The sequence below is a fragment of the Castor canadensis genome, chromosome 7 (assembly GCF_047511655.1).
Source record: "Castor canadensis chromosome 7, mCasCan1.hap1v2, whole genome shotgun sequence".
In the NCBI taxonomy this organism is placed as follows: domain Eukaryota; kingdom Metazoa; phylum Chordata; class Mammalia; order Rodentia; family Castoridae; genus Castor; species Castor canadensis.
In genome coordinates, this window is record NC_133392.1 from 30,450,177 (window position 1) to 30,477,838 (window position 27,662).

The 27,662-nt window shown below is 36.2% G+C and overlaps 1 protein-coding gene across 1 annotated transcript in view; it reads left to right on the plus strand.

Annotated features, from left to right (window-relative positions):
- Positions 1-27,662, plus strand: part of Hpse2 (heparanase 2 (inactive)) — a 663,188-nt gene that overhangs the window by 153,876 nt on the left and 481,650 nt on the right. The gene's annotated exons all lie outside the window — the stretch shown is intronic.

Genomic DNA, 27,662 nt, shown 5'->3' on the forward strand with positions numbered 1-27,662 from the left:
ATTTGGGCCACCCTTCCCACCCCATTCTGGGCAGAACCTGTTCCTCCTTCTTGTTCTCCAACTTTGTTGAAGAGAAAGCATAAGAGATAATATGAAAGACACAGCATTTTTGCTAGTTTGAGATAAAGGTAGCTATACAGAGATATTCCTAGTATTGCTTCCATGCACCTGTGTATTACAACCCACATTGGTTCATCTCTACCAGTCCTCTTCTCTGCTTCTTAGTTCCCTTCCCATAGTGGCCTCTGCCAGTTTAAGATTACTATATTTGCTTCTATACAGTGAGCACATAAACTACATTCAAGTTTTAAGTTCCTTTCCCTTTCCCTATTCCTCCTGTATGTAGAATCCCCTTAGTGTGTGACCCAAGTCCAACAGTATTTCTGCATTTGTTTTGGGTCTATAATCTGTATATGAGAGAGAACATGTGAGTTTTGACCTTCTGAGGCTGGCTAACTTTGCTTAAGATGATGTTCTCCAGTTCCATCCATTTACTTGCGAATGACAAAATTTCATTTTTCTTTGTGGCTAAATAAAATTCCATTGTGTATAAATACCACACTTTCTTAATCCAATCATTGGTAGTGGGGCATCTTGGCTGTTTCTATAGCTTGGCTATTGTGAATAATGCTGCAATAAACATGAGTGTGCAGGTGCCTTTGTAATAACCTGAGTCATATTTCTTTGGGTATATCCCTAAGAATGAGTGGTGTTGCTGGATCATATGGCAGATCTATGTTCAGCTTTTTAAAAAGCCTCCATATTATTTTCCATAATGGCTGTACTAGCTTACATTCCCACCAGCAGTGTATGAGAGTTCCTTTTTCCCTGCATCCTCGCCAACATTTGTTGGTGGTGTTCTTGATGGTAGCTATTCTAACAGGGGTGAGGTAGAATCTTGGTGTGGTTTTGATTTGCATTTCCTTTATGACCAGGGATGGTGAGCATCTTTTCATGTGTTTTTGGCCATTTGGACTTCTTCCTTTGAAAAAGTTCTATTTACTTCAGTTGCCTATTTCTTTATTGGTTCATTGATTTTTGTGGAGTTTAGTTTTTTGAGTTCCCTGTATATTCTGGTTATTAGTCCCTACCTAGTCTGATGTATAGCCAGCAAATATTTTCTCCTATTCTGTGGGTGGTCTCTTCAACTTAGAGACCATTTCTTTTGTTGTGCAGAAGCTTTTTAATTTCATGTGGTTCTGTTTGTCCATCCTTTTTCTTAGTTGGTGATTTCTACTGAGGAAGTCCTTGCCTACACCTTTTGCTTCCAGTGTATTCCCTGCACTTTCTTGTACTAACCTCAAGGTTTGTGGTCTGATATTTAGGTCCTGAATACACTCTGAGTTGATACTAGCATAGGGTGATAAACATGGATCTAGTTTCAGTTTTCTGCAGGCAGATAACCATTTTTCCCAGCAACATTTGTTGAAGAGGCTGTCTTTTCTTCATTGTATGTTTTTGGCACTTTTGTCAAAAATAAGGTGAGCATAGCTGTGTGGATTCATATCGTGTCCTCTATTCTGTTCCACTGGTCTTCATATCTGTCTTTGTGCCAGTACCATGCTGTTTTTATTGCTATGGCTCTGTACTCTAGTTTGAAGTCGTATATTGTGATACTTCCAGCATTGTTCTTTTTGCTTAGTATTGCCTTGGCTATTCAGAGTCTTTTGTGTGTTCAAATGATTAGGGTAGATTTTTCAATCTCTGTGATGAATGGCATTGGGATTTTGATAGGAATTGTGTTGAACATTAAATTGCCTTTGGTAGTCTAGCCATTTTTACTATGTTGATTCTGCAAATCCATTCTACCTTCTGTAATCTTCCTCTATCTCTTTCTTTTATCATTGGTAGTTCTCCATGTAGAATCATTTACATCCTTTGTTAAGTTTATTCCTAGGTATTTGTTATTTTTGAGGCTATTGTAAATGGAATTGTTTTCCTATATTCTTTCTCAATTTGTTCATTGTTGGTGTATAGAAAGGCTACTGATTTTTGTAAGTTGATTTTGTATCCTGCTATATTGCTAAAGCTGTTTATGATGTCTAGAAATATTTGGGTGAAGTGTTTTGTTTTTTTGTGGTATAGGATCACGTTGTCTGCAAATAGGGTATTTTGACTGTTTCTTTTCCTATTAGTATTCCTTTTATTTCTTCTTCCTGCCTTATTGCTCTGGCTAGGAATTCCAGGACTATGTTAAATAGGAGTGGGGAGAGTGGGAATCCTTGTCTTATTCCTGAGTTTAGGGGGATTGGTTTCAGTTTTTCCCCACTAAGTATGATGTTGACTATAGGTTTGTCATCTATAGCCTTTATAACATTGAGGTACATTCCTTCTATTCCTAGTTTTCTTAGAGATTTTATCAAGAAATTGTGTTGAATGTTATTGAGGGCTTTTTCTGCATGTATTTAGATGATCAAGTGTTTTTTGTCTTTGCTTCTATTAATGTGCTGTATTACATTTATTGATTTGTGTATGTTGAACCATCCATGCATCCCTGGAATGAAGCCAACTTGGACATGGTGAATGATCTTTCTGATATGTTGTTGGATTTGGTTTGCCATTATTTTATTGAGGATTTTTGCATTGATGTTCAGTAAGGATTTTAGCTTGTAGTTCTCATTTTTGGGTGTATCCTTGTCTGGTTTTGAGATTAGTGTAATACTGGCTTCATAGAATGAGTTAGGCAGTGTTCCTTCCCTTTCTATTTCATGGAAAAGTTTGGAGTGTTGGTATTAGTTCTTTGAAGATCTGGTAGAATTCAACAGAGAATCCATCAGGTCCTAGACTTTTCTTTTTTGGGAGACTCTTTATTGCTGCTTAAATTTCATTATGTGTTATAGATCTGTTTAGGTGCTTAATATCCTCTTGGTTCAGTTTTGGATGGTCATAAGTATCTAAAAATTTGTCCAGTTCATCAAGATTTTCCGATTTATTGGAATGTAGGTTCTCAAAGCTCAAAGGGTGTTTCTTGTTATCTACCCTTTTTTTTCTGATTTTACTAATTTGGGTCTTTCCCTTCTTATTTTAGTCAGATTTGTCAATCTTATTTAGTTTTTGTTTAGCTTTTTGTATTTTTTTTTTTTTGGTCTCTATTTCATTCATTTTGGCCTTTTTTTTTTTTTATTATTTCTCTCCTTCTTGTTTTGGATTCTGCTTGTTCTTGTTTTTCTAGGAGTTTCAGATGTAGCATTAGGTCATTCACTTGAGATCTTTCTGTACTTTTAATATATGCACTCATGGCTATAAACTTTCCTATTAGGACTGCCCTTGCTGTGTCCCACAGGTTCTGATAGGTTGTGTTTTCATTTTCATTAAATTCCAGGAACCTTTTGATTTCCTCTCTTCTACTACCCACTGATCATTGAGCAATGTGTTGTTCAGCTTCCAATTGTTTGCATATATTCTGCTGTTGTTTTTGTTGTTGAGTTCTAGTTTTATTGCATTGTGATCAGATAGAATGCAGGATGTTATTTCTATTTTCTTACATTTGCTGAGGCTTGCTTTGAGTCCTAAAATATGATCTATTTTGGAGAAAATTCCATGGGCTTCTGAGGAGAATGTATATTGTGTTGTTTTGCCTGATGAAATATTCTATAGATACCAGTTAAGTCCATTTGGTCTATGGTGTCATTTAGGTCTAGGATTTCTTTATTGATTTTTGTCTGAATGACCTATCTATTGATGATAGAGGGGTATTAAAGTCTCCCACTACTACCGTGTTGGAGTCTATATGTGCTTTTAAGTCCTTTATTGTATGTTTGATGAAATTGGGTGTATATAGGTTGATAATTGTTATTTCCTTTTGATGTGTTGCCTGTTTTATTAGTATGAAGTGTCCTTCTTTGTTTCATTTGACCAATGTAAGTTTGAAGCCTACTTTGTCTGATATAAGTATTGCTACTCCTGTCTGTTTTGGGGGGCCATTAGCTTAGTAAATCTTCTTTCAGCCTTTCACCATAAACCAGTGTTTATTTCTGTGAGTAACAGATTGTCAGATCTTCCTTTTTAATCTAGTTTGCCAAAGAGTGTCTTTTGATGGGGCATTGAGTCCATTGGCATTCAGTGGTAGCATTAATAGGTATATTGTGATTCCTGCTATTTAGTTGTTTTTGTTGTTCGTATGCAGCTGAATCAATGCTGCTCTCTGATTACTTGTCTTTTCTTCTCCTGTGGTTTAATACTTCCCATTCTCTTGTGGTTTAGTTTGCTTTCATCTTTTGTGTGCAGAATTCCTTGTAGAATCTTCTGTAGTGGTGACTTGGTGGTCATACATTAATTTAGTTTCTGTTTATTATGGAAGAATTTTATTCCTCTGTCACTTTTGAATGATAGTTTTGCTGAATAGAGTATCCTAAGCTGAAATTATTTTCATTCAGTGCCTGATATACCTCTCCCCATGCCCTTCTTTCTTTTAAGGTTTCTGTTGAGAAATCAGCTGTTATTTTGATGGATTTACCTTTGTATGTTATTTGTATTTTTTCTCTTAAGCCCTCAGTACTCTTTCTGTTTTCTGTGCTTGTTGTTTTAACGATACATGCCGTGGAGAAGGGGTGGGTGGTGGAAGAGGTATGGTGGCTGCTGTGTTTTGTGGCCCTTAGTGTGTTAGTGAGTGTTTCTGCTTTTGTAGTGGAGATTGCTTTTGTCAGGGATTGCAGGGGTTGAGGACGTATACAGTTGGTACAGTACATTAGTCTGTGGGTGGTGAGTGTGTGTGTGTGTGTGGGGTAATGTGGTTATGGGTTGGGGAAGGATATGAGGGGGAGGTGAAGACAGGGAGAGTGGATGAGAAGAGGCAGAAAGTATAGTTGGGAGGGAGAAGAATGGATTGTACTATAAGAAAAGGGGAATGATTGAAGGGGCTAAGAATAGGGATAAGAAAATAGTGATGTTAAAGTTAATAATACAAAAAAAAAAAACCCAAAACAAAATAAAAACAAATAAAAATCCACCAGGTACAGCAACAACAAAAAGTTCAGTCTGCTTGGTAAAAGTTCTGGAGTTATTTTTTTGGTGTCCAATCCTAGTATTGGTGCTTGGAATTCTGGGCTTTGAGGGGAATGGTGCTGCCCCTCTTGTCTGACAGCTTGGGGTGGAGATGGCTGGAGGGTTTTTTCTTTTCTTCTTTTTTCCCCTGCTTCCTTTGGTCTTATGAACCTTATGTTACAAGTGGGAGCTCTGATGTGTTCTCACCAGGTGACTGGCTTGTGAATAGTATTTGATTCCTTCTGTCCACAGGCAGGTTGCAGTTGGGGCCTGAGATAACTCACTGTTAGTTTGTGCAAGGTGTTCAGAGCTATTGCTGTTTTCACCAGGTAGCAGGTGCATTGCCCTATAGCTGCAACTCTGTCTGGTTGGCTCCTCCCATTCAAGGTGGGGTAATTCAGTTTTGAGTACTGCCCTCAGTCTTACTAGACCAGCTCAGGGATCTACCACGGGCCCCACTTTGAGAGGTTGGCTTGTCATCCCATCCCTGCTCTCAGCCTTTGTGTCTCACCTCACCTCTGCTTGGTGCTGGTTCAGCTTCTCTGGGAGACTGATAACTAGTCTATGTAAACCCCATTGTAATCACAAAGAGAACACCAATAGAAGTTACACAAAAGAAAAAGAGAAAGAAACCAGAGTATATCAATAGAGAAAAAAAATCAATCAAACACAAAGGACTACAGCGAGAAAGAGAGACAAAAGAACTACTGACAGACAGAAAGCAATGATTGATTTGACAGTAATGAACCCTTTCCTATAAACAATTACTTTATATGTAAATGGGTTAAACTCCCCAGTCAAAAGATATAGAATGACTGAATGGATAAATTAAAAAATAGCATTCAACTATATGTTGCTTATAAGAAACCCACTTTAGATTTAAGGATATACATAGGGCTAAAAGTGGAATATGCCACTCGAATGGAAACTAAAAATGAGTAAAAGTGGCTACACATATCAAATAATGTAGACTCTTAGTTATAAACTGTCACAAGACAAAATAATGTTATGCAATGATAAAAGGGGCAATTCATTAGGAAGATATGACAAGTGTAAATTTATATGCATATATATGCAATTATAAATATATATACAACATCAGAACACCCGAATTGACAGAAATAGATGGCAATATGTTGTAGTATAATATGTGAGACTTCAATCTTTCACTGTCAATAATTTATAGGAGAGAGAGAGAGAGAGAAAGAAAGAGGGAAAGAGAGGGAAACAGCCAACTTAAAAATAGATCAAGTAGACATAACCCACATACATGGAACATTCAGCCCAACAGTGGAAGAATATACATTGTTAAGTGCACATTAAACATTATCTAGGATTAATTGTATGTTAGATCATAAACAAGTTGCTACAAATTTAGGAAGATTGAAATCACACTGAAATCTTTTCTGACCTCTGTGGAGTGAAACTAGAAATTAGTACTTGAAGGAAAATTGTAAAATTCACCAAGATGTAGATATTAAACAACACACCCCTGAGTAACTAGTTCATTGAAAAAGAAATCAAAAGGGAAATTAGAAAAATACCTTGAGATAAATGAAAATGAGAATGCAGCATAAGAAAATCTATAGTATGCAGGAAAAGCAATGCTAAAAGGGAAGTTTATAGCAATAAATGTCTAATGTTTAAAACAAAGAAAGACCTCAAATAAACAACCTATCTCAAGGAATTCAAAAAAGAAGAATAAACTAGCCCAATCTTTGGAAGAGAAGAAATAAAGATTAGAGCAGAAATAAATGAAATAGAGATTAAAAAAATAGAAAAGATGAACACAAATGAGTGTTCTTTTTAAAAAGATAAAATATTAGCAAACAATTAGCAAGACTAACCACAAACAATGATATTGTAAATGAAGAGACATTTTCACTTACACCAAAGAAATAAAAAGGATATTGAGAGTACCGTGAACAAGTGTATGACATCAAATTGGATAATCTAGAAGAAATGGATAAATTCTTAGAAAAATCGGACTACCAAGGCTCAATCATAAAGAAGTAGGAAAAAAAATGTGACAAATATTAAAAAAAAAATTACTGTGGAGTCTGTGAACTGTAAAGCCACTCATTTATACCATATTTCATTATGATGTGTTACGGGGGATGCAACTACTTGCAATTTCAATTGTATGTCATTTCAAGATACTATGTTAAACCACAAATGACAACTGAGTGATTAAAAAAAATAAGTTTTTATTGAGAAAAAAAAAAAAGAAGTAGAAAATCTGAGCAGAACAATAAAGAACAAGGGAATTCAATCAGGAGTCAAAAGCCTCCCCCCAAAATAACCCCATAGGATCAAATGAACTTTACTTGTGAGTTCTGCCAAACATTTAAAGAAGAATCAACTCCAGTTTTTCTTAAACTCTTCCAAAAACTTGAGGAAGGATCATTGTTAGGTCTATTTTGTGGGGCAGTATTACCAATGATACCAAAGCAACACAAAGACATGACATAAAAAGAAAACTACAAGCTAATATCCCTAATGAGCACAGATGCAAAAATCATCAACAAAATACTAGTAGACCAAATTAAATAGCACATTGTCAGGATTTTATACCAGGAGCAGGTGAGCTTTATTGCTGGGATTCAAGGATAATTAATTTATACAAAAATCAATTAAAGCTAAACATCACTTTAACAGAATGAAGGATAAAAAAATCACATGAGCATCTCAATAACCACAGAAAAAGCATTTGACAAAATTCAATATCCTTTCCTGATAAAAACACTCAGAAAATAGAAAATAAGGAGACTGTCTCTATATAATAATGCTAAATATGAAATCCTACATCTAACATAATATTCAATGGTGAAAAACTGCAAGTTTTTCCTCTAAGATTGGAGGCAAGGAATTATGCTCACTCTAATCACTTCTGCTCCATGCAGTACTGGAAGACCTAGCTGGAACAGTTAGGAAAGAAAAATAAATAAAAGTCATCCAAACCAGTAAGGAATAATTAAAAACCATCTATTCTCAGATTATGTGCTCTTATAAATGGAAAACTATAAGGACTCCTCAATAAATTTTAGAACTAATAAATGAATTAGTAAAGTTGCAGGATACAAAATCAAAATACTAAAATCACTTTTGTTTCTATATACTAACAATGAATTATCTGAAAAGGAAATTAAGAAAAATTCCATTTATTATAGTATTAAAAATAATAAAATAGAGCCGGGTGTGGTGGTGCATGCATGTAATCTCAGCTACATGGGAGGCAGAGGCAGAAGGATCACAAGTTTTGGGACAGCCTGGGAAAAGGTAGTGGTGAGACCCTGCCTCAAAAACAGAAACTGAAATAAGGAGGTAAAAGACTTGTACACTACACATTAAAAACTACAAAAACATTGATGGAAAAAAACTAGACACACATAAATGGAGATGTCCCATGTTCATACATTAGAAGACAATATTAAAATGTCCATACAACCAAAGCAGTCTGCAGATTCAATCATATCGCTATTGAAATCTCAATGACATTTTTTTTACAGAAACAGAAGAAAATGCCAAAATATATGTGTAACCACAAGGGATCCTGAACAGCCTTAATGATCTTAAGGAAGAAAAACAAAGTTGAAGATGCAACACTTCCTGATTTCAAAATATATCCCAGCAGACCCTTAGTATCTGTGGGTATGTGGTTCAAAGGAGGCTGTTGTTGGGGAAAACCACAAATGCTTGGTGTTCATAGAGTTCTTCAATAGTCTAAAATTACTCAAATTTACCTATATAGTATGTGCAGTAGGTCTGGGCATCTGTAACTTGAAATTACATGAAGTAGGCTAGATTACTGTCGCAAGATTACCATTGTACACAGTAATACTGCTCACCAGAACCTAGATCTTATTTCATGCTCACTATCACGAATACTGCAGTTACTTAATTTTTCCCTTAACACTGCCCAGCTTCTACTAAAGACTTGCTGCCTTTCAGCAGATATAAATTTGCACTTTATCATTTAAATGAAGCATATAATGTGTCCTTTTTGGCTTGAGAGCATTACCAAGGTGTTTACCTAGCTTTTTGGGGTCACCATTTTCTTTTTGGGAGGCATATTTTCACAAAATTAAGCGCAGGGAAACACCCAATGGATCTCATGATTTAAACACAACCGATGATAACATGGACTGACTAAAAACTTCTCTGCTTCCACTGAGCTGCATAATGTGATCTTAAAATTTTTTAAATTAATTAATTAGTAATTATTTTGATTCTGCTTGGTCAAAACCACGTGTAATAAGTCTGTGAATAAGGTGGGGTGTATCGTACCATGCTATTAAAATAGTGTAATGCTGGCATAAAGACATACTCACACACACACACACACACACACACACACACACACACACACATATATGCCAATTTAACAGATTTGAGAACCCCCAAATAAACATATTTGACCCATGTCCAGTCCCTTGATCTTCAACAAGTATGCCCAGAATATGTGATGGGGAAAGGATAGCCTTTAACAAATGATGATGGGTGAACTGAATATCCATGTCTAGAATAACAAAATTGGACCATTTTCTACATGCACAAAAATCTGTGCAAAGCAACTGAAGAATTAAGCAGAAGACCTGAAATTATATCTAGTAGAAGATGACAAATTTCATGACAATTGTCTTGGCAATGATTTCTTGGACATGGCACCAAAAACAGAGGCATGGAAGCAAAATTAAACAAGACTACATCAAACGAAAAAGCTTCTGCACAGCAAAAGAAATAGAGTGAAAAGGCAACCTATGAAAGGTTGAAAGTTTTTGGAAACCATTTATCTTTTTTTTGTTGTTTATTCATTTATTCATATGTGTATATTGTTTGGGCCATTTCTCCCCCCTGCCCCCCTGCCCCTTCCCTCGCCACCCCACCCCCTTCGCTTCCAGGCAGAACCTGTTCTGTTCTCGTCTCCAGTTTTGTTGAAGAGAAGACATGAGCAATAATAAGAAAAACATAGCGTTTTTGCTAGCTTGACATAAGGATAGCTATACAGAGAGATTCCTAGCATTGTTTCCATGCACATGTGTATTGCATCCTGAATTGGTTCATCTTTACCAGACCTCTTCACTACCTCCTGGTCACCTTCCCATAGTGACCTCTGCCAGTTTAAGACTACTTTATTCACTCCTCTACAGTGGGCACATCAAACACTTTCAAGTTTTGGGTTTTCTTCCCTTTCCCTATTCCTCCTGTATGCGTTGTCCCCTTAGCGTATGACCTATGTCCAATAATATTACTGCATTTGTTTTAGGTCTAAAGTCCACATATGAGGAAGAACATGATTTTTGGCCTTCTGAGCCTGGTTAACTTTGCTTGAGATGATGTTCTCCAGTTCCATCCATTTACTTGCAAATGACAAAATTTCATTCTTTGTGGCTGAGTAAAATTCCATTGTGTATAAATACCACATTTTCTTAATCCATTCATGGGTAGTGGGGCATCTTGACTGTTTCCATAACTTGGCTATTGTGAATAGTGCTGCAATAAACATGGGTGTGCAGGTGCCTTTGGAGTAACCTGAGTTGCATTTCTTTGGTTATATCCCCAGGAGTGGGATTGCTGGATCATATGGCAGATCTATGTTTAGTTTTTAAGAAGCCTCCATATTGTTTTCCAGAGTGGTTGCACCAGCTTGCATTCCCACCAGCAGTGTATGAGGATGTTGGCATCCTTGCCAACATTTGTTGTTGGTGGTGTTTTTGATGATGGCTATTTTAACAGGAGTGAGGTAGAATCTTAGTGTGGTTTTGACTTGCATTTCCTTTTTGGCCAGGGATGGTGAACATTTTTTTCATGTGTTTTTTGGCCATTTCATTTCTTTCTTTGAACAACTTCTGTTTAGTTCAGTTGCCCACTTCTTTATTGGTTCATTGGTTTTGAGGGAGTTTAGTTTTTTGAGCTCCCTGTATATTCTGGTTACCAGTCCTTTGTCTGATGTACAGCCAGCAAATATTTTCTCCCACTCTGTGGGTGGTCTCTTCAGTTTACAGACCATTTCTTTTGTTGTGCAGAAGACTTTTAATTTCATGTAGTCCCATTTGTCCATCCTTTCTCTTAGTTGCTGGGCTGCTGGAGTTCTACTGAGGAAGTCCTTGCCTATACCTATTGCTTCCAGAGTTTTCCCTGCTCTTTTCTGTACTAATTTCAGAGTTTCAGGTGTGATATTAAGGTTCTTAATTCACTTTGAGTTGATGCTAGCACAGGATGATAGACATGGACCTAATTTCAGTTTTCTGCAGGCAGATAACCACTTTTCCCAGCAATATTTGTTAAAGAGGCTGTCTATTCTTCATCGTATGTTTTTGGTGCCTTTGTCAAAAATAAGGTGGGCATAGCTGCGTGGATTCATATCCGGATCCTCTATTCTGTTCTGCTGGTCTTCATGTCTGTTTTTGTGCAGTACCGTGCTGTTTTTATTGCTATTGCTTTGTAACATAGTTTGAAGTTGGGTATTGTGATACCTCCAGCATTGGTCTTTTTGCTGAGTATTGCCTTGGCTATTTGCAGTGTCCTGTGTTTCCAAATGAACTTTAGGGTAGATTTTTCAATCTCTGTGATGAATGTCATTGGGATTTTGATGGGAATTGCATTGAACATATAGATTATGGAAACCATATATCTTGATAGGAAGTTTAAATACAAAAATACAGTGAATTCAACTCAATTGCAAAAACAAAGCAAAGGACACAAAGCAACAAAAACAAAAAGTTTGATTAAAAGTGAATTAAGGACTCAAGTAGACACTTTTCAAAAGAAGACATACAAATGGCCAACAGGTATATGAAAAATGCTCAAAATCACAAATCAGGGTAATGCAAATCAAACTACTGTGAATTATAACCTCATACCTGTTATGATGTTCATTATAAGAAAACTAAAACAAACCAATCAAATGAAACATTAACAAAATTGGTAAGTTTGTGTAGAAATTAAAAACCTTGGACTCTGTTGGTAGGACGGTGAAATAGTTGTAACTCACTATCACATGATATTTCCTTACATTAGAAATGCCATATTATTCAGTAATCCACCTTCTGAATATCAGAATTTTTTATTGGTGGTATTGTGTTTTGAATTCAGAGCCTCATGCTTGCTAGGCAAGTGCTCTACCACTTGCGCCACTCTGCCAGTCCTTTCTCAGGATTTTGAAGACATATTTTTACTCCCATGTTTGTTGGCACATTATTCACAATATCAGATATGGAAATAACCTTTATAAAGGTCCATCAACAGATGAATGAATAAAGAAAATGTGGTAAATACAACAGTAGACTATGTCATCATAGAAAATAAGGAATCCCTATAAAGTGAGACAACATGGATGACCCTGAAGGAAATTATGCAAAGTGAAATAAACCAGTCACAGGACAAATACTATATGATTCTACTATTATGATGTATGTAAAATAGCTAACCCACTGAAGTAGAGAATAGGATGGTGGTCACCAAAAGCTCATGGAGCAGGGGAAATGTGGATTTATTTTTCACTGAGTGTAAAATATCATTATGTAAGATGAGTAAGTCCTAGAGATCTGCCATACAACATTGTGTCTATAAGTAACAATACTGTATTATATGCTTAAGCATTTTTAAAAGGCATATTTCAAGTTAAATGCTTTTATTACAATAAAAAAGAAATAATCTTTCATCCCAATAGCCTAAGACAAGTATTTTTATTTTTATTCCCTTTAGGTAACCACAATATCCTATGCATACCATTTTGTCTTTCATTTTCCCATGGATTATAAGATAGTACAAAGAACATGGACTTTGCAACCAGAAAGATATGGAGTCAAATCTTGGCATTATCATCTGGTATTTCTCAAAATATTTACCCAGCATCATCCTCAGTTTTTTTATCCGTAACAGGAGAATGACAACTGACACCAAATATAAATTAAGTTCCATATGATCAGTCTCTGAATAGAATTTTATTCACAGAAACATCATTTTAACAGAAGAATGTGCCTGAAAATGATTAAGATACTTAGTCATAAAAATTGAACTTTATTGATATATAATCGGCACACAATATGCTGTACATATTTAAAGTATAAAATTTGGTGTTTTGACATTTATATATACTCATGATATCCTTACCACAATCAAGACAATGAACACATTTGTGATGTCCAAATGTTTCCTTATACACCTTTGTAATAATTTCTTTTCATCCCACCCAAGTTTCCTCATTGTTAGACAACTACTGATCAGTTTTCTGTCTAATGCTTCAGTTTGCGCAAAAAGTTTTTTATACAGGGCTGAGGGGCATGGCTCAAGTGCTACAGTGCCTGCCTAACAAGCATAAGACCCTGAGTTCAAACCCTAGTACCACCAAAAAAAGAGAGTTAAAAGTTTTTTATGTAAATGGAATTTTGCTAGACTATTCCATTCAGAATATTTATCCCAATTATTGCTCTTATCAATAGTTCATTACTTTTTGTTTGTGAATATTAGTCTATTGTATCAATAAACTACAATTTGGTGTCCATTTTCCTGTCAATGAACATTTGATTATATCTAGTTTTTGACTATCACAAATTAAATCATTATGCATATTCTCCTATAGGTATTTGTATGGACATACGCTTTAATTTTCTGGGTAAATACTTAGGGTTGGAATGTCTAGGTCATATTGTATGTGTATGTTTAAAATTTTAAGAAACTGAAAAATTGTTTTCTAAAGTACTTGAAGTTATTTTACATTCCACTAGCAATAAATGGGAGTTCTAGTTGTTCCATATGCCCACAAATACTTCATGTGATCAGTCCTTGTAATTTTAGCTGTTCTGATAGATATGCTGTAATATCTCAGTGTTGTTTTGATTTGCATTTCTATAATGAATAATGGTGTTGTGCACTGTCTCATGTGTTAATTTCCATTAGTATATCTTTGAAGAAGATATGTTCTGAGCTTTGATGAAGTCCAGTTTGTCCAAAAAATTTTTCGTGGCTCATCTTTTGGTGTTCTTATATCCTTAATTCACGGAAAGACATCTTTCTCCAGATTATTCTGGACAGCAATGCTGTAAACTCTTTCTCTTCACTTTTTTCAAATCTCTTTGATACCTAGGTATGCAGACTCTTTTGGTTAGCTGCCTTGATTCCACTTTTCATCTCTTTGTCATGAGCGAAATATACCAATCCAGGTGAGCAGGTTTTTTTTTTCCAGGTTGCTAAAGGAGAAACTGTTGTACTTGCAGTAATTATAATGTCTATATAACCTCTTTAGACAAGAACAGGCATGACCAATGTGAACATTAAATGAAGTGATGGATAAAAACACTATTAAGTAAATGTTAGATATGGCTATTGTTACCATTACCATTTTATGAGATTTTGCTAAATACTTTTTAGTGTCACAACCAGGAAGAAAATTGAGTCTTGTCATTTTATATATATAACTACATTGAACATTTAAGAAGGAAGAAGAAAGGGAAGAAAATGTTTACTTTTGTAATACACTGTTGAATATGTTTTTATAAACTGGAAGATCACTTCTTTTTCATAGGTCTAGTAACTTCACATATGTAATATTGCCTAAATCAATAAGAATGTCCAAAATGCATAAAGTGATTTGATAACCAAGACGTCTATCTTCCATGACCTGACTTCAGTATTCCCCTGTAAGCCAAAAATGTTCTGCTCTATTACCTGATGGTTGCTCAAGGTAGCATCTTCAATTTCCCTATGAGATGGCTTTACATAGCTAAAGGATGTCTGAGATCCAGATTGGTCCTAAACTTTATCAATGTGTATTTGGATGGCATTTCTAGCTTCCCAGTTGACCTTAAGATTTCATCTTAAACCCAGAGGTATCAGAATCAACTGAAATCTCTGGTTCTAGGTTTTGTTGAACCAGGTATAGAGTACTCTTAGGGCCTTATGGAATGAATTGGGACACATTGCCTCCTTCCCCATTTACTGAGTTTATGAAGTATGGACAACACTTCTTCCTAAATAGTTAGCAGAATTCACAGGCATGATCTGAGCTTTTATTTAAATGAAGATTTTAAATTAGTAATTTAGAGTTTACTCATTATAGGTGTATTCAAATTTTCTATATATTCTTGAGTCATTTTTGGTAATTGTGTCTTTCTAGGAATTTGTCCGTCTTATTCAAGTTGTCTAACTTATTTTTGTAAATTGTTTAGAATACTCCTTTATAATTTTAAAATTTTCTGTAGGGTAAGTGGTGATGTACCATTTTCCATTCTGGATTCTGATGATATCTCTCTGTCTCTCCCCCTCCTTCCCTCCTTTCTTTCCTCATCTCTCCCTCCTACCCAATCTCTTTCTCTCCTTCTGTCCTTCCTCCATTCTTCCCTCCTTAGTGGGCCATATTAAGATTGACAATTAAAATTTTTTGACTGTTTTGAAGCATTAAAAATTTATGAGCATAAATTAATGTTGTAACGGGGTCTCCTTGTATTTACAACATACATATAACGTACTTTGTATTTTTGCTTCATTTTTCTCTCTTGCTTTTTTATTTTCTATTTAGTTGTTCTTCACTCTAATATTTATTATTTCCTTTTTTTGCTTTGGGTTGAATTTACTCTTCATTTTCTAGGTTCCTAAGGTGGAAACTTGGGTTAGTGATTTGAGATTTTCTTTTCCTTTTTGAATAGAGGCATTTAAGCTATAAATTCCCCTTTAAGTATTGCTGAGCTGAAAATGGATAAATTTATTACTGATTATTTTTACTTCAGAAGATATAGTAGTAGTTTGTAATCTCGGTTTGGCAGAAACTATCCAGATATTTATTCTGTTTGGACATTGGGGTTGAATATTTACTGCCGTGCCAAAGTTGCAATCTTTAGTGGCATAATATACACTGTTGCTGGGAATTCTGCTTTGTCCTGAACATTTGTTCTCTAGAGAAAAATCTTACAAAACCATTTCCCAGCTGTCTCCCTATACTTTTCTACTTTCTGCCCTGCATTTGTGGTTTTTCTATGATTTCACGTTGTACTAGTTCAATTGTTTTATATGATCAATTGAAGCTGAAAAGAGGTGAAGAAGTGAAGGAAATAGTATTCCAAGTGATGAAAAGAACTGGAAGTTAGAAGACTTTCATTTAGTCCCCAGTGTCACGATTCATCAGGACCAGACATGTATTTTGGATGGAGAAGGTGATGTTATTTCAGAGGTGTCAAGGAAGTCATTCTTCATACTTCTTTTTTCCCTACTCACCTCTGTTTGGCTAATGCCCACTCCTTCAAAACTTGGCTTGACTATTTCTTCTTCCAGAATTCTCTGAACCTTTACACTTGGTAAAAGTTCTTATCTTACAACACCCTGTCTTAAACCTATCATAACGATCACCTCACTTTAGTGTACAGCTTGCTTATTTATCTGTTTTTCATGTCCTCTGAGACAGGGTCCATCAATATGGTTTTCACTGTATCTAATACTTGGGTATTCCTGTTAAATAAAAACCAATTAATTTCTAAAATTTAGCTTTATTATGTTGTATGTTAGCCATCAATGTAAACTTGTTTTTCACATCCTTTCCTGAAAGCAGGGTTTTTTTCTCTGTGTAGGGAGGGAGTTAGGGGTCCTTTGAAAGGCAACTCCAAAAGTGAATTAGGCACAGAAAGAGGAAATGGGCACACTGCAGGCAAACCACACTGACCTAAGATTCCAATAGTGCTGCTCCATTTGTTTCAACATAGTTCTTCATAATTCTTGTTTTTTAATAAAATTGTAGCATTTTATATGCTCTTCAGTGATAAAAGGGAGAGAATGTATGTTTAAGAATTGAGCTGGTGATCTTGTACCTGAGAGAAATTTTTTCAAATTTATAAGGATGTCAAGGATGGTTTCATGTTCTAGGAATAATGTTAATGTCTATAATATACCTTAACCATGAGAGTAAGGATAGAAGAGGACAAGTCTTACAAGAAAAAATTCTCCAATTATACTTGTGCTAGCTGGGATTTGGAATGTCCTTGACCATTTTTAAAAGGCTTGGTCCTCAACTAGTTGTGCTATTGGTAGGTGATGGAACCTTTTCAAGGTGAGTCCTAATAGGGATTTTAGGTAATTGGGAGCATAGGGAATAATGGGACCATTGTCTTTTCCTTTTTCTTTCTTTTGCTTTGGGCCATGAGGGTAATGGTTTTGTTCTGCCATGTCCTTTCACCATGACATGCTGCCTGGCCACAGGCCCAAAACAATTGAGCCAATTGATCATAGAATGACACTTCCAAAACTGGGAGCCAAAATTAGACTCTCTTTTTAATTAGTGATCTCAGATATTGTTATTTATTTATTTATTGGTAGTGCTGGGATTTTGAACTCAGAATCTCGTGTACTACTTGAGCCACACACCCTTAGCCCTTTTTCTTTACTTTATTCTTTAGATAGGGTCTTGCACTTTTGCTTGGGGTTGACCTCAGACCACAAGCCTCCTACCTACTTCTCCCCAGTACCTGGGATTGCAGAATGATCTTTTTTTTTTTTTAAGATAAGGTCTCGCTAACTTTTTTGCTCAGGCTAGCCTAGAACCATTATCCTTCTTTCTGCATCCCAAGAAGCTGATATTATAGGTGTACACCATCACACCAGCCCTGTCACAGGCATTTGTTATAATAATGGAAAGGAGACTAGCAATATTTTTTCTAAAGAGAGCTATAATTCTGTCTTTTTTAGTGGCACTGGGATTTGAACTCAGGGCCTTGCTCTTGCTAAGCAGGTACTCTACCACTTGAGCCACTCTGACAGCTATAATTCTGGTTTTTGAAACCTAGAATTGCCATGATGTTTTTTCATTTTCTGGACTCTTAAAAAAACTTCAGAAATTATGGTAAGAAATAACACATCATGTTTGCATATTATCTTAAGTTACTTTTGGTTAATAAGCATAACTTTAGACTAATAACATCTATATTTTGTTTTCTAATCTTGAAAACATTCTATATAATTATATATATCTAAAGTATAAGATTCATCCTCCATCCTCTGCTCATTTCGCATTTTACTTACCTAGACTGGATACCAGTAAGTTATATAACTTTCACAACTTTTTCACTAATATATAAGCATGTTCATGTGTATATAATAGATACAGCACTTATATAAAAATAAATTATTATATATGTACACATTTATACTTAACTTAGTTATTTTAATCTATATCCTGGTATGTATGTTTTCAGGAACTTGTGATAGTATTTCTGATTGATAATTTACTACAAGAAGAATGATAAAAAGGGTATTAACATTGAAAAAGTTATAGGCAAATTGCCTCCCTAAATGTTTTATGTTCCCTCCCACTGTGAACATTTCATTTTCCCCATACCCTCTCCAACATGGGCATTATTAATCTTTTTAATTCCTGCCAGGCTGAAAAATGGTATCTCCCTGATTGATTTGCATTTTCCTGATCTCTAAGACTGAGAATCTTTTGTTTCGTCAGTGAACTGCCTGTGTTTGTGCTTATCATTATTTTCTAAGTTTTTTCTGTATTTTTCATATTGATTTGTAGATGTTTTTAGGTTATTAAGGACATTAACCTTTTTGGTTAGATATTTGTTACAAATGTTTTCTCTCAGCCTGAAATTTATCTTTTTACTCTATAGTATATTTTCTATCAAAAATCAGTTTTTTTGTCTTATACCCAAGATTTTCACGTGTATTCTCTTTAATTCTTCAATCTGTTGAGAGTAAGAATTACTATCCTTGTCATACAGATGAGCCGGCTGAGGTTCACAGGGGTTCAGTGACTCGCCCAGGGAGGAAGGCCTCACATGGAGACCTGCATTGTTAGAAATGCACACTCTAACAGAAACTATAGGGTGAATACCCTACGAAGCCACAGAACAAAGAAGGCGTTCATACCACCCTTGTTACTGTCCAGAACCGATTGCTCCTCAGGGCCCAGCTGTTGGTCAGCAGTCTTCAAGGAGGCTGTGTCTGAAGCAGCAGTAATAGTTTTCCAATGGCCGCTGGGTGCTTGTGGTGATATGAGGTGTTTGTTACTCATTTGGCTTAGATTTGACACCCATTTCCCTTCCTTGCCTCTCCCTGCCAACTTTGTTTTACAGTTCTTGGCTCAGAGTTTGGATATAAACTTTGCTGACTTCATAACTTCTGGCTCTGACCATTGGCTGTGCCTATGGACAGATTACTGGCTGAAATCTCAGTGGATCCCTTGGTTCCAGATCTAAAGTCCTGGCTGACGTTGTGGTGCTAATACTGTTCTCTTAAGCCTTTGTATAAATGGATGTCAGAGAGGCAGAGAATTGGGAAGGCAGAAGCACTAAAAACCCCCAACTATTTTAAAATATTAGCACAATGTTTACTGAGAAGATTTAGCTATTGGACAACAAATATCTGTAAGCAAGTAGGAAAAGTTCAGAACAGTGGTACCTTTTATTGTTTTGTTTCTGACTGGAAAGATCTAGCACTGGGCAATTCCTTTCTTAGCATGGATTGAAGTAACATAAAATGTCTTTAATCATTCTGACACCTGGGGTTGGAGAGGAGAAGGGAGACTAGAGGAAATAGACATGTACTTTGTAGTCAGTCTGAAATCTAGAAAGCAAAGCAAGACTTGTGTGAGGAAGTTACCATCAAATTAAAAAATGCAAGGTACAGGACATTTACATTGTCTAATACCTTTATTATAAAATAAAACATTACCATAGAATGTTATACTGATTAGTATTCTAACTCATGAGCAGGTAACTGAAGGAGAAATATTCTTTATAAGGATATTGAGGAAAATTGATAGAACTCTTGGAGTAGTTTCTTTTTCTGCCAGTTCTTCACTCATCTATATTCCCTCCATCTTCCCCATCACCACCATGAGCTTTCTGTAGGAATATGCAACCACTGTCCCTTCTCAAACAGGGGAACACGCCAACATTCTCTCTGTAGTATTTCTTAGCAGATAGAAATTCCTATCTTATAGGAACCCCTGTCTTACAAGTTTATTTTTACACAAACACTTTGATTTTAAAGCACTTTTATGTACAATATTTCATTTGTATATAGGGAACAACTCTATTTGTAAATAGGGATCATAGTCATAGAGAGCTTAAGTAAGTTGCCTAAGCTCAGACAGATAGAAAGTGGCTCCAGAATCCATATGCTCAATCTTCTTAACCATTATGCTGTGTTATCCTCAGGTGAAAATGAGGGAGAAGGTGAATGTCTTCCTTAACAATAGCTAACATTTATTGTAGCTAATAGTTATTGAGTATACTATATACTTTACTTACAAAATGTTACTTAATATTTATGACAGTCCTTTGTGGGAGGGACTATTGCTGCTGCTGCTGCTGTCATCCTCACCATCATCATCTCTATCTAAAGTTGAGGTTCAGACAGGTAAAGTAACTTGCTCGAGGCCATACGCTCAGGAATGGCAGTGCTAGAATTTCAGCATAGATTGGTCTTATGACAGAATCTATTTTAACTATCCTGCTATGCTGATTAAAACAGCAACAGCAAAATCGGGTATATTTAATCTTCTAAATAAATCTTACAATTGTAACTTGGGATTTTGAAATGCAATTTTCAGGAATTTCTTAGAGAGTAAGAGGAATGAGCATGCATTACTTGAGCACTTGGTGTGGAGGCAGCGGGTTGCAGTGGGTCATGTGGGAGTTAGCACACTAGGGATGGAGTCCTAGACTGACCATTGTTGGAACTGATAACCCTCCAATGCCGAAACCAGACATACAAGAGAAAGAAAATCTTGACAAGGCAATTTCTCTTGATCAAGAGGGTGCAAGCTGTGCTCACTCCCGCTAAGCAACACTCAGGCACAAAATGGCTGACAGTGTTTCCTCCTTATATCCCTGACGCAGTTGTACCTGCCCCTCACCTGGGATTTGTCCAGGTCAAAGTTCACAGTCTTTCCCTGTTGGCTGAAAGGCTTGGGGGATGGGTTAGGGCATGCAGTTTGACAGGCAATGGAGGTGTACAGGAATCTGGAAGAAGAAGCAAGGACCCTTTAAACATGTAAATCACTTAAGATGGCGACCTGAGGAATTTTTAAGTAATCTAAGAGGGTAACAAATGCTTTGATAGAAAAGATCATTTTTCTTACACCATCAATTTATATGCTCTGTATAAGGTTATATAACCTTGTATGTGGTCACTTCTTTGGATCAAAGATATATCTATGAAATTAATGTAGAGGATTATCTCAAAGGAACTTTTTTCCATTAATTTTTTTTATTAGATATGTTTGTTGCACAGGGGAGATTCATTGTGACAATTCCATATAGGTTTATATTGTACATTGGTTAGATCGTCCCCACCATCTCTCCCCCTCAGCCCTTTCCCCACCCCACTTAAAACTATTGCAGGAGGTTTCATTGTTATATTTCATATAAGTACATGAAGATCATCAATCATATTCCCTCACCTTAATCTCCCTTGTTCACCCTCTCCCCTCCCACAAGTACCCCTCACCCACACACACTGTACCTATTGTACATTCCTGACTTTCATTATTAATATCTAAGTTGATGTTCAAAGGGGTGTCTCAATGTATCCCTGCTGTGAGTATACTTTACTTTGGTCTTTTCAACCCCTTCCATTACTCTCCCCTACCCCTTTACCTTCCACTCCTCATTTTTCAACACCTTTCAATACATAACCTTATTTCCTCTACCTTCATAGATGTCATGTATTACACTATTGTCGACGCTCTATCATTCTCTTTTCCTTTTCCTCCTTCCCTGAGTTCCATAGAGTAGTTCCACTATTAAGAACATGTTCTACATATGAGTTTGTGTATGATCAGGTTTGTTTTTGTGTATATGTTTATCTTTTGGATCTGTCTTTCACATATGAGAGAAAACATGCGGCCTTTGTCATTCTGAGTCTGGCTTACTTCATTCAACACAATGTCTTCCAGTTGCATCCATTTACCTTCAAATCACACGATGTCATTATTCCTTATGGCATAATAAAGCTCCATTGTGTTTATACACCACATTGTTTTTGATCCATTCATCCATTATAGGGCATCTGGGTTGTTTCCATAACTTGGCTATTATGAATAGTGCTGCAGTGAACATCGGTATACAGGTGTCTTTATTGTATCCTGACTCAGGTTCCTCAAAGGAACTTTTGATTCTGCTGTTTGTTGATTATTGCTACAGATCAATTGCATAAAGGTGATGTTGGATTGTCTTGGAGTTAGGTTTTGCCTGTATCCAGTCTGTCACTATACTGACTGGACTCTTTTGGACTCTTTTCTGACTTGGCGAATTCCTTTTGCAATGGCAGGCAGATTTCTATCTTGCTCAAGTTCCCCCTACCATCTTTGCCCTGTCTTTGGTGCACAATGCCTTCCTCCCAGCATCTGGCTTTCTGCTCTGCAGTGCTCTATGCATTGTTCATATTGTTCTGCAAACCACTATCTAAGACTTCTCTGAGTTCCTTGATTAACTGTCATCTTTTCCTGTCACAAGACCCTTAGTTACTTTGATTCTTTTGGGGTAGAATTTTAAACATTACCTGATTAAACTTTTTAACATACAGTTGATTTTAACATAAAATATATCCTCAAAATATGCCTAAAGGACATTCATTCATGTTTATATTATTCTTTATTATGTCTTTGTGATTTATTTCACATATTTTATTATCTTTGAAATGCTGTCCTCATTTTCTTTTGGGATGATCCATTTTTATCCATAGTTTTGAGTTTCTGGGGTGGGGGTAGCTGATCTTTCATTATATTATGCTTTTTCTAGAATTTTTCTAATTTTATTCTTGTTAGGAGGGATTTTCCCAGTATGTTTCTGGGACTTGGAGTTTTTCTCATTCAATTTCTCTAAGCTTTCACTGTTATTATATCTATTGGGGGTTTCTTAATGCCATAAATTTTCATGTATGTTGAATTATGTAAATTATTTGTGGCTATATTACTGTTTTAAGCATCTCTTATGTCTCCACAACTGATGGGAAAGTTTTTGAGGGGAGGATCATATCTGTAGTACCAGCTTCCAGTCTGGTACCTTTGTCTAGGTATGTCCCATTAGTGAAAACTGGGAAAAGTGTGCTAAAACTTGTAGTTATAAATTTTAAAGTGTTCTTTTTTTTTTTGCATTTTTTCCCAACTCATTTTCCTCTTTAAAATGACATATGCATTTATTGTTTCCAGAAAACAAGTCTACTAAGATATGCAAATTTATTTGGGTGGATATGTTAGTGTTTTCATTTAAAACAATGAGAGAGAAAAGAAAGGCACTGCTACACATATTAGCATTTCTTATCACCAAAGTAAAATACTACAATGAACCTGAATATGTTCGTGGTCAGCAGAGACCACTCTTTCTTGATACCAGTGAGAATGAAAGAAGGTGTATTAGAATAATAGGAAAGTAGAAAATTCTTGGAAGTTTAAAGTGGGAAGGAATTTATTTCAAATATACATTTAGATTATATATAATATATATTTAAGTAGATAGATAGGTGTGAGTGTGTTTGTATAGATTTTTATCTGTCTGTTGATCCTGAGAACGGAAAGTTTACCACAGCCCCTTAATTAAAAGAAAATCTACCCTGAGCAAGGCACCATGTGAGACTCTTACTGCAAAGACTGTACAGTTCTGGAAGTGAAACGTGGATAATGGTCTTCATTGTTATAAAACACAGATTGGTAAACTGTGACCCAAATCTGCCTAACTACCTGCTTTTTGTGTAGTTTGCAAACTAACAATGGTTTTAACATTTTTAAATGATTGAAAAAAAAAAAACCCCAAAGAGGATAATATTTGATGACATGTGAAAAGTACATGGAATCCAAATTTCAATATATTGGAACAGGGCCACACTCATTCATTTACATATTGTCTATGGTTGCTTTTATGCTACAATGGCAGACTTCAGTAGTTGTAACAAAACTCATATGCCCTACAAAGCCTAAAACAATTACTATCTAGCTTTTTACCAAAAGAGAGGAAGGAGACAAAAAAAAAAAATGGTAAGGGCAGAGATGACAATACAGGCAGAATTCTTTTCCTTCTTTCTCTTTCATATATGCCTACCCAACTCCACCTCCATAGTCACAAACACATATATGTTTTTGAAAGAAAGAAAACCAGTCTTCACTATTATGAGGGTTTGTGGTTGCCCTTAAGTTTTAAAATGATATTTTCTTTTACTGCTTTAAATCTGGAGTTTGGATCATCTGGAGAAGAACATTGAGGAACTCAGTATGCAGGCTCTGCATTTGGCAACAGGTAACAGTAGTGCTAAGACTAGTCAAGAAGAGTGAGACTGAAAATGAAGCTTTGTTGGCCTCTACAGGGGAGTTTGGACCAGATCCGACAGTTTGAGTGTCTTTTTTTGACCACCATGCTGGGAATTCTGTTTTGTTCCACTGTACGGAAAAACCTTTAGGGGTTAAACTCCAAACATTCAATGGTTTGTAAGGAAATAAACACAAAATAGAGGCTCAGTTTGGAGGAGAAGCTGAAACTGATTCAAACAAGATTTCGTTAACTAATTTGGGGAGCATTTGAAGCTATTCTGGGCTATACAATCCCCCTTTTTTCTCATGTCCACTGGCACTCTGAGAATCAGATCACCTGGGGAAAGCAGACTTAAAAAATTCCAGATGGTGTGTGCGATGCTCCAGCTGTGGAGAGTCTCTCCCAGTCAGGCAATCTGCCTTTCTGTTGGAACCCTCAAAAACTGTGCTGCCCATTTGTCATGCTTCTCCAATTGCAGCCTTCTGGATAGCTTCTCTTTGCCTTGTCTGACTCTTCCTTTCCAGTTTTTATCATCCCCCTCCATGAGCTAATGTAGTAACGTCTCTTCATTGGCTATAAATCCATAGAAGAACACGATATAAAATCAGTTTTGTGAAGGAAAATTGGAAAACATCTGGTTTTTTACCCATAAGATTCAGTGTTCACTTGTCTCATATGACGACGTGACTGTTTGTGCATGTGTGAAAAAGAAAAGAAACAGGAAGAGGGGAGGGAAAGGCTAACATGAGGGTGAGCAAGAAAGAATTCATGCATGTGTTTTTGCAGCCAGCTGGACAAAATAAGCTCACCTCCATGACAGTTTGGTTAGAATCCTGGGTTAATGTTGGGAAAGGTCAATCTTACTGATTTGAATGACCTCAATGATGCTACCGAGGAAGCGATGGCTTCTGGATTGGTTCTGGCTGTTGTTTTGGTGACCAGCTTTGTCTGGAGTTATCTGTAGCTCATGGGGGCAAGGCCTAAAAGGTTGTAGGCATTTGTTTTTGGTCTCTAGAGAGATCAGATGGGTTTTCCTTGGCAGTTGTGGACATAAAGAGAAGAAGTAGATGAAGGATGAAAACCCATATGATTGGCTCTTGGTTGCCTGCAATTGTGAATATATCTTTCCTAGTCTGTAGGAAATAAACAAATTCTGGCACTTTCCTTGTAGGCTATCTTTTCATGAAGACAAATTCAGGTAAAGCATATGGGTTATTTTGGTTTCATTTTGCATAGTATGTGGCACCTTTTGAAATCTAGATGGGAGCTGGGGGTGGGTGTGGCTCCAGTGATAGAACACTTGCCTAGCAAGAAGGAGGCCCTGAGGTCAAACCCCTGTACTGCAAAAAAAAAAAAAAGAAGAAGAAGAAAGAAGAAGGAGGAAGAGGAGAAGAAAAAGGAGAGAAAGAAAGAAGGAAGGAAAGAAAGAAAGAGAGAGAGAAAAATTACATAAATTGGTAGGGACTGAAATTTCCCATATTGTTATTTTAAAAAAATTGAAGTAAATTTACAGATATTAAAATGAAAAGATGGCTCAGGCCTGTAACCTTAGCTACTCAGGAGGCAGCGATCAGGAGGATCACAGTTTGAAGCCAGCCCAGGCAAATAGTTCGCAAGACCCTATCTCAAAAAACCATCTCACAAAAGGGCTGGTGGAGTGGCTCAAGGTGTAGGCTCTGAGTTCAAGCCCTGGAACTGCTAAAAAAAGAAGAAAAAAAAAGAAAATATCTTAAATGTATAATGTGCTTTTGATGAAAGTGTACACCCAGGTAGCCATTCAATTAAAATCTAGACTATTTCCATTGCTCAGAAAGTCTCCTGTTATCCTTTTAGTCCATCCTTAACTTTCAAAGGCAATTGCTATTTTATTTCTATCAACATATGTGATTTTGCCTGCTCTTGGACTTCATATGTACTCTTTTGTCTGACTTTTTGAATTTTTTTAATTGTTGTGCTAGGTCGGAGTACACTCTGGCATTTACAAAAGTTCTTAAAATGTATCAAATACATCATACTTGAATTCACCCCCTCACTGCTCTCCTTTACCCTCCACCCCCATTCCTGGAATAGCTTCCTTCAACAGGCACCATTTTTGCATTTACATACGTATGCACACAGTATTTGCACCATATTCACCCTCCTACCCCCTTTCCTGCCACCTCCCCACTGGTACCCACCCCCACAGGATCTGTTCTGCCTTCCTGTTCTCTGATGTTTTAGAAGAAAAAAGAAAAAAAAAAAAAAACCAGAAAAGAAAGAAATGACGTTTTTGCTGTTTAAGATAAAGGAGTTTCCTTGTGACACTTCCATGTATGTATGTATTATAACCCCAATTGGTTCATCTCTTCTTTCATTTCCCCTTAGTCCCTTTCTTATGGTGGTTTCAACTGGTTTAAAAATTCTATATTCATTCTTGTATAGATTTTGTTAAATGTATCAGTATTTAGCAGATATTTTTCCTGAGTTGTTTTTCATTGTACAAATATCCCATAGTTTATGTATGTTTTCTCAGGTTAGCTTATTAACAGTTTCATAGAGTAGCAGATTTTAATTAGGATAAAATCTAGTTTGTCAAAATTTTATGATTGATGCTCTCTGAGTTCTACTTAAGAAATTTTTGTTTATTCCCAGGGCCACAAAATTTTTCTCCTCTTTTCTTCTAGACATTTCATAACTAGCTTTCACACTGAGGTCTATGATCCATTTATCATTAATTACACTGACGTCTATAATTCAGATTAACTTTCTCAAGGAGAGACTGTTTTATCCAGTTGTTCTAGCAACATTTATTTCTGGATTCTCTATTCTGTTTCATTAGCCTATGTGTACTTTTTAAAATGCCAGTACCAGGCTGCTTTGGCTACTATAGCTTTGCAGTGTATTTTGAAGTCAGGTACTTTGATGCTTGCAGCTTTCTTCTTTTTGCTCACAATTTTTCTGGCTATTAGTGGTCTTTCATGGTTCTGTACAAATTTTAGGATTTCCTTTTCCAGTTCCTTGAAGAATGTCATTAGTATTTTGATATGGATTGTCTTGAATCTGTAGATGGCTTTGATATGAACATTTTCACAATGTTCTTCCAAAAACATGAGATGTTTTTTCCATTTCCTGTGTCTTCTTCAGTTTCTCTTATCAATGTTCATAGTTTTCACTCTACAGGCCATTCAGTTCCTTGGTTAAACTTATTTTTAAGCATTTTGTTTTGCAATTTTTGTAGCTGCTGCAAAGAGGATCCATCTATCCTTCCTTCCTCCCTCCCAACTTCCCTCCCTCCCTCCTCCCTTCCTCACCCCCCACCCCACCCTGTGTTGCTATATAGCCCAGGCTGGCCTCAAACTTGTGGTCCTCCTGCCTCAGCCTCCCATGTGCTGGGATTACAGGCAAGTGCCACGACATCCAGAAGGATAATTTTCTTGATTTTTTTTTTGGATACTCACT